At 41.8% G+C, this 8,762-nt stretch overlaps 1 long non-coding RNA gene across 1 annotated transcript; it reads right to left on the bottom strand.

The window, feature by feature from the left end:
* Positions 1 to 1,018: 1,018 nt before the first annotated feature.
* LOC134089152 (uncharacterized) lies at positions 1,019 to 8,161 on the bottom strand. The gene is made up of 3 exons (XR_009940025.1): positions 7,639 to 8,161; positions 2,813 to 2,893; positions 1,019 to 1,912 (listed from the first exon to the last, which is right to left on the bottom strand). It is a non-coding gene; the product is annotated as an uncharacterized LOC134089152 (long non-coding RNA).
* Between the last annotated feature and the right edge of the window lie 601 nt (positions 8,162 to 8,762).

Genomic DNA, 8,762 nt, shown 5'->3' with positions numbered 1-8,762 from the left:
GTTGTCCCATTGATATTGCACCGGATTTCCATATTGCACAAGATATAAACATTTTCCCATAATATTGATATTGCATATGATCCCCACATTCCACTGTTAGAATATTACTCAGTTACATTGTTGCTGCACAGTTGTCCCACTAATAATATTGCACCTGATTCATATTGCACATTGTCCCATTAATAGTATCGCACAAGATATTGCACATTGTCCCTAGTATTGCACATAATCTCCACATTACACTGACAAAGTATTGCACATTGTCCCCTTGTTAGCCTTGCATGTAGTCCCATATACAGTACAGTATAAGATATTGCATAGTGCCCTTATTCCCCTTTGTAGTATTGCACCTTTCCCATATTCCACATGTTTACAGGTTTGTCACAAGTTGTATGTGCAGTGTTTGTGTCTGAACAGAGTGTGAGCTGGGTGAAAGGAGTCTTTGATGATTCTCTCTGCTCTCTTCTGGCAGCGCTGTGCATACATGTTTTCCATAGAGGGAAGTTTTGTTCTTATGATCCTCTCTGCAGACTTTATAACATGTTGTAGAGCCTTTCTCTCAGCCCGTGTGGTGTTTCTGTACCAGACAGTGGATTGTAGGATAGGCCTACTGTACAATACAATATGACACAAAAATGCTGCAGTAGTGTTTTCCCTTCACTCCTTTGTGAGTCACAAATCAGCTGGCAAAGCATTACAGTCTCATAATATTGCTTTGCATTTACAAGGATTTAGCTCAACAATACACAAACCTAACACATCATTCCCCCCTCCCCATTGATCCTCCATCCCTGCAGCACCCTCTCCGATGAAGTAGTCCATAGGCTGACTACAGTCAAATGTCTTTCACTATTCCCAGGCTGTGTATCCCAACAAATTAAAAATATTGATTAATATCCTGGTCATTGAGCAAATGTGTTTAAGGTATATGGAGCATTATGTAATCAGACAGCATAGCTCAAGTTCATACTCAATATGGATTGTTCAATAAAGACACAACAACCATTTATTTGCAAAGTAGCCTAAACTTTATTATAGGACTAACCCAGAAGAGATCAACTTTTTTCATGTTTCATCAGTTTAAGCACCAAGCATGCATTTTCCCAACTTTTGTTAGAGAACAAATGTGCAAATGGGCAATCCTGTAGATTTCGCCAAAACTTTGTTGTAGAACAAACACAGAAGAGAAACTTCTGCAGGCCATGCAAGATAAAATCAATAAAAGTAAAACAAAATCTTGGCCTGTGTGTGTGTGTTGGTGTGTGTGTGCGTGCGTGCGTGTGTTGGTGTGTGCGTGTGTGTGTGTTGGTGTGTGCGTGTGCCATGGGAGCTACTTTGGAAATTGTACATCTTGTACCAAGTACCTCCCATAGCCTGTGTTTAAGCACCAAGCATGCATTTTTCCAACTTTTGTTGGCAGAGAACAAATGTGCAATCCTGTAGATTTCAAAGCTACTCTTCCTGGGAAAGGTGAGGCTACAACCACAGTGGTGGTGACTGCCCTTTCTGCAGCCCAAATTGCATTTGTAGATCACATATTCTGAACAACAAAAGAATAATTAAATAAGAAATAGATATAAACATCAAATAGCCTGCTAACGTTACATGAAACAATTGAATGGCAACTTCACTTCATTACTAATAACATTACTTTCAGAACCTTTTTTAATTTCAGAACCAATCCATACAGTTTCATAGAAGACCATGATACAGGGCTAAGGGCTTAACTATCAATCTCAAACATACCTCCATAATGTACCACCGTTTTCAAATGGCTCTGCATGTGCGTTTCCACCCTGGCGTAGTCACCCTTGTACTCTGGGCAGAAAGGGCAGTGGAGCAGCGTGCATCCTGGGTCTGAACAACTTCGTAATTGCGGCTTCTGACCGCTAGACAGTATGGAAGAATGTAACTGCAGTGATAGGAAGACATATGGAGAACATCAACTTATTAGAGAACATTATCCAACTTCTGCTAAGATTCTAGTAGTGATCAACTAACAGGCCTCTAAAGTCAAACTGACTATTCCTGGATTTCATCAGATCCCTTTCCACAGGTGTATACAATCAAGCCTTGATTATCAATGCAGACTGCATGGTGCTTGATTGTATATTGATGTATACACCTGTGTAAAGGGACCTGATGAAACACATGAATACAGTATTAGTAATTGTACTGGTCAAACGTTGTAGAACTCCTAGATGTCTTTGGTTTACATGACAACTCTCAATAATTCTTTATGTCAATAGGAACATAACAAATGAATCTTTTGGTTTTTAATTATGGCATCACTCATGTAGCAAATGCATCACATCACTGCAAGGATCTTCGGCATAGCCAAAACAAATTCAGCTCGATTCAGCTCCACTACAGTCACTCTAATCAGAATTTAGGGTAATTTGGTGTTAACTGTAACCATTTTTGAGGCCGTTTAAAACGCACCAAATCAACAGGCCACCTGTTCACCACTCAACAGCCTCAGAAAATAGTTACAGTTAACCCCAAAGTACCGAATTTAGTTAGGCCTACGTTACGTCTTCACTTTATATGGGTTTAGTTGAAAACAATGTGCGTTGCTGGCATGCTTTTAACGTTACCACATAAACACGATGACTAATTTTATCACGTACCATTTTAAGTAGGCCTGCATATTTTCATACAAACAAACAAGCAACATATCACAAGCAAACAATCTATTCCTCCGTTCTGCTTACTTTCGCCTTGCTACCCATATTCTAATATAGCCTAACGCTGGAATTGCTTAAATGGTAGTAGCCTATAAGACATAGTTATAGATATAGAAGTTACTTACGTCTCGTCGGTTTAGCTTCAGTTTCTCTGCTATCGTAGCTTCAGCGTGGCTTCGACGAAGACTTCAGAGGACTTCTACAAACTGACAAAAGAGTCAAACTCCGGAAATTAAGCATTTCCCAGAATGCAGTGCAAAACTCCTTCTGATTGGTTGACTATTCACGACAGGAACGCCTAGTTGGGGAGTTTCTTGCAACATATGTAACGCCCATGCCGCAGACCGACCCTCCTCAAGATAATGGAGAGAAAGGAAGTCATTTTACAGTCAAGAAGGAAACGGGAATAATTAAAACAGCCAGAAGGGGCGTGAGGGCAAGGGTTGTTGATTTCCAGAAAGTTCAGTTAGAGGGGGGAGGGGAAAGAGTTAGCCATGTGATGCAGAATTCCAGAAGGTTGAATCTGTTCTCACTGTCAATATATCTTCCTGGTACAACCTAACCTTTGCTGCTAAAATAACTGGTCCCCCCCCCACACACACACACCCCTATCTGAGTTGTACAGTCGCTCAGTGATCAGGAAGGCCAATCTGATCACAGAGGACCACTCTCACCCCCTCCATCACTCATTCCAGCTACTACCAACAGGCAGGCGTTTAAATGTACCACTGGCCCGGAAGAATGTTTACAAGAAATCCTTCATCCCTTCTGCAATAGCCATACTGAACAACACAAAATGACTACCATAGCTGATACCGCAACAAGACAAAATGACTACCACAGCTGATACCTTAACACCCCATGTCTTGTCCTTATATATGTGAATGTTTCTTGTGATTTGAACCTTGTCTAAGAACATTTTCTGTAACCCTGTAACAGACAATAAAGTATTATCTTATCTTATCTTATCGGTTACCGTGGTGTGTCAATTAAAATCCAGGATTTTTACTACCATTTGCTTTTTTCCTTGTTGTTTGTTTTAGTGTCATTTTACAATTGCTGCATATTGCTGGTATACAATCAAACAAAGCCAGCTTTACTGATACGAATCAAAATTATATTATTATTTATAATAATAATAATAATAATAATGATAAGGAAATCTTTAACCAAATTAAACATTTAACAGTTATTGAATTAATGTCAGTGCAAAAGATTAATTAAACTTAAGGCTGGCTTACATTGCACGATTTTGGTCTGTTTTAACAGTCGCCGACTACTTTTCCAAAATCGGGCGGAAATCTTGCCAGTTGTACTAGAATCTCGGCGCGCTCCCGTCATCTAAATCGTTTAGTGTAAGGTGCCAATCTTAGCGGTTTTAAGTCCGTCGGAGTCAGTCTTTTTCTAGTTTTGCCGTTACGACAATATCAAACATGTTTGATATTATCGTAAGTCTTTTCAGTCGTGGCTCATGCAAATAGTGACGTGAACATTAAAAACCAATAGTGACCTCGGTCGACGAACACGAAAACGGAAGGGGCAAAATAGGCGACAGCTGTAGCCTGTATGATTATTTGTTATTTCATTTCTTATAATTTATTAGTCGGCTATTCTACGTGACAGAACAACTCTATATCTGTTAGTGATGTCACACTATCAAACAATGCTGCAGAAACGCGAAAAAAATACTTTGATATGAGTAGCCTATCATGTGAGTTCCTGTTGATGATGACGTATAGCCTAGTGCACGATGGAAATAATTTGAAGGAATCTAGCAGCAGTCTTGTAAATAGTGACCACAGTCTTTGCAAAATCCTAATCTGAGACTGGTCTGTGACTAGTCTGTGACTAAAAACTCAATGAATTGTCTTTAGATGTGAGAGGGTCTGAGACTGTAGTCTTTCAAAAATCTTTTCCAAATCTTTGCAAAGTCTGGCAATGTAAGGTAGGCTTTACAGTCACAGCAAACACATGCAGCAGGCAGAGGAGCAAGCAGTCAGCACAAAGAGACACACACACACACTAGTGACATTGGCCCAATCCCAATGTCCGGACTCACGAACTCACGGACTTTGGTGCGCGTTCTCGCGCAATTCGTAAGGGTTTAGGGCTGTCCCAATGTCGAATTACAACGGGCGGGAGGGTTTGAGTACAGACTTACCGAGCCCTTTCCGTGAGTCTGCATCGGTGCAGACTTAACCTAAGGGAATTACCCACAGTTCAAAGTGTTGTGACGTTTACCGCGGAGATCATAGAAAAATCCGGAAATGAAGGTAAACAACAGCGCGCACGACACACGTGCATGGTGCAAATGTTAGCAACGTCTTCGTTAGTAAACATCGCCAAGGTACATGTGATCTCGTGAAGTGCTGTCCCAATCCCAAATACCTATCTGAGCCTATGTGGCCTCACACACTCACTCACTTAGCACCTGAGATCAATTAAGTCTGTGAGTCTTTAGTTCTTAGTCTTTAGGGCTGACATTGGGATTGGGCCAAAGATTGCTAACTATCCTCAGGTGGAGCTGGACGTGTCTCCAAAGATAGTTATAGTGAAACTACACCCCATAACTCCACCCACTTCACATTTCTGAAAAAGGCTTTCAAAATGGGCAGGACCAGAGCGGTCGATAAAACAGAGTGGCGACACTCCCATAGACCTCCATAGGAAAAAATGGCAGCGCTTTTTCCAGGCTATTTCCTCGTTATGGGACTTTTGGAACTGTTTACAGCCAATCTCTTGGTCAGTAGTTAATGAGTTAATTGATTACACCTTCCAGCATCTACAAGTACATCCCACCCTCCTCCAATTCAGCCATTCAGCGCAGGTTTATAGGAACTTTTGATCGCGTGGCGGCGACATCAAAGTGTGTCGCAACTCTCTCTCTCTATGGCTCTGGGCAGAGGGGTATTTCACAAAACCTAGATAAGGGATTAAGCCAGGATTTTTTGGTTATCCTGGATGAATCTACCCTTGACTCTGTTTCACAAAAGAGATGCTACATAAATTGCCATGGAATTTATTCTCTGAATCTAGCATGGTCCCGACCAGGCTAACAGCCAAGCTAACTTAATTCTAATGGTAATTATATTATCTGATTGGTTCAGCTAGCTGTCATACAAATCAGACCTGCATGCGATTTTTGAAAGAGCTGTATTCCATTTATATACTATGTGCTACTTGCATTTACTCGCAAAACACAACAGAATGTCTGCCCAATACCATATAGATATCATTTTAATTATGGTGGCCTTACAATTAATAACAAAATCGTTGTTTGCGTCTTTTTTGACCGACGTTTGATGAATAGCCTACTGTAGTAGCTGATTGGAAGTGGAGGGGACATTTTTCAACTAATTCGGTTTTAAGACTAAATAAAGATATATATTGTCATACTTTGAGCATCTTTGCGGTGGCAAACGCTTTCTTAATGACGTTGCGTGCCGAGACAAGGAAGCTCTCACACGTGGTTACATACGTAAATTTGCAATCAGTTGGTCTGCCACACCTACTCACGCTATGTAACAGAAATAATAGGCGCGTTCAAGATGGCTGCGCAGCACAAAAACTGCGCAGCACAAGATGCACGTGGTTAAAAATCTGTCCACGATGGTCTAGATGGGTGTGTTTTCGACTCGGCAGTCGGTATCACATGGCCTCAACTTATCGCGGGAGCAAGGCGTGGCCAGGCGGCTGGTCAGCAGCGGAGCAGCAGCTCTAGAGGTACTGCAGAGCGCAGCGGAGCCTAGACCCTGCCTTCATGACGTCAGGACTTTGCCCCAATTGGCTTTTACATCCCTGACGTATGTCCAGGGGCCTCATTTATAAACGATGCGTACGCACAAAAGAATGCGTACGCCTCGTTCTACGCAAGCTTTGGTATTTATAGAAAGTGAACTTGACGGTAAAATGTGCGCACCTCCACGCAAGCTCTGACTCATGCGTACGCACAAAAAAGGGAAAAGCAGAAAGTGCGACCTCAGGAGGAAACGGGTACAACGACCTGAAATTGGTTCAATAATCTAAGTTTAACAAACATAACCTCGCGCAATGACGCGCATCAATGACATGCCTTAACCTAATCCTGTTTAAAATCTAAAACGTGGTTGATTGTTGTTTCGTGCGCCCGTCAAAAATGCCATCTTATTTAATGCGAGAAAGACATGTTGATAGGCTATGTATGTTTTGTTAATTATACACTTATGGCTTTCATGCATGCTGTGTTATTTGTCAATAATACATCGAGGCTAAAACATGTTGCTTGTTAGCTTGCAAATGGTAGGCTATACAGTAGGGATTTGCCAAGAGGTAGGCTACCCGCCCGAATCATGCCATCCCAGTCTGGCTGCAAGTGCTGACTTGCATCGTCTTTCTTGCCACTGGCTGAATCGAGAACTGGCTGACCGGACTGAGATAGCCAACCTTCAGACGAAATTTGCCAGACGTGTTAGGAGGTGTAACTGCTTCATCACCAAACTATATCAACTTTCCTTACACGGTGAACAGGCAAATAAAAACGCAGCAAAATCTAATTTCCCAAATGTGATCCGTGCTATTGACTGCAATCATATTGCTATAAGAGCACCGAGTGAAAATAAATGTGCCTTTGTTAACAGTAAGCATTTTCATTCCCTCAGTGTCCAAGTTATATAAACCGCTCACAAAAAGTAAGGAAACTTGACTTTGGCCCATTATATCTCCCCTTTAGTAATACCAACCAGTAAAGTGTTTCATATCATTTTTATCGTTGATTTGTCACCTTTACAATGAGGTATAGCTTGTAAGCATAGGGCAATCATGGAATGATCAACACAAGCAAACGTGTAAGTAGTGCCAACGAAAAATGTGCCAAAATGGCCTGTTATGCTGTTGGAATTCACCTTTGTTACTTCAAGCATTGACGATTGCACTCTCCCACAGAAATGAGGAAAACAAAACATGTTAGGCATACATTTGTTCATTTTATACTCAGTGTCAGGGTCCTCAGTAGCGTGTAGAGGATCCATATGCAGCCACAACAGCTTGGCACCTTCTTCTCATGCAGGTCACCAACCTGGCTACATTCTGCTGTGGGGTGACATCTCCCTAACTGGAATGACAGACCTTGTTATCATTGAAGGCAATCATCATGCAGTTAGATACCGGAATGAGATTCTGGAGCCAGTGGCAATTCCATATCTCCAGAATATGGGACCAATTGCCATCCTCCAGGATGACAACGCTCGCCCCCATAGAGCTGGGATCATCAGAGAGTACCTCTAGAGGATTTGGGAGTGGAGAGGATAGAATGGCCTGCCGTGAACACTTGTGGGATCAGCTTGGGCGTGCTGTACGTGCCAGAGTTACCAACAAAACCAGGTTGGCTGACTTACAACAGATCCTTATCGAGGAATGGAATGCCATCCCACAGCAGAATGTAGCCAGGTTGGTGACCAGCATGAGAAGAAGGTGCCAACCTGTCTACACGCTACTGAGGACCCTGACACTGAGTATAAAATGAACAAATGTATGCCTAACTTTTCTGTGGGAGAGTGCAATCGTCAATGCTTTAAGTAACAAAGGTGAATTCCAACAGCATAACAGGCCATTTTTCGTTGGCACTACTTACATGTTTGCTTGTGTTGCTCATTCCATGATTGCCCTATGCTTACAAGCTATACCTCATTGTAAAGGTGACAAATCAACGTTAAAAATGATATGAAACACTTTACTGGTTGGTATTACTAAAGGGGAGATATAATGGGCCAAAGTCAAGTTTCCTTTCTTTTTGTGAGCAGTTTATGTGACACGGACATGTTGCTCACAAATGATGTCGCCAGGTGGCCTGATTCATAATGAGACATACTGTAGCAGCTTTGGGCGCAGACTGAATGCTGGAGCTGTGCGCAATGGTGGCTTCTACTGTAGGTGCGGGCGAATCGTGTTTAAATCCTGTGTGTAAATCCTAAAATAATTTGTAAAAATTTTTCGACCATTTCTAAACATTCACCCTTTACTCATTCAAGTTATGTTGTAGGAGACAGTGGATATCCGCTGAAACGGTGGCTACCCACGCCATTTATGAACCCACAGACA

Source organism: Sardina pilchardus, chromosome 8 (assembly GCF_963854185.1).
Source record: "Sardina pilchardus chromosome 8, fSarPil1.1, whole genome shotgun sequence".
In the NCBI taxonomy this organism is placed as follows: Eukaryota; Metazoa; Chordata; class Actinopteri; order Clupeiformes; family Clupeidae; genus Sardina; species Sardina pilchardus.
The sequence above is the reverse complement of the archived record's forward strand: the minus strand, read 5'-3'. Positions and strand labels throughout refer to the sequence as shown.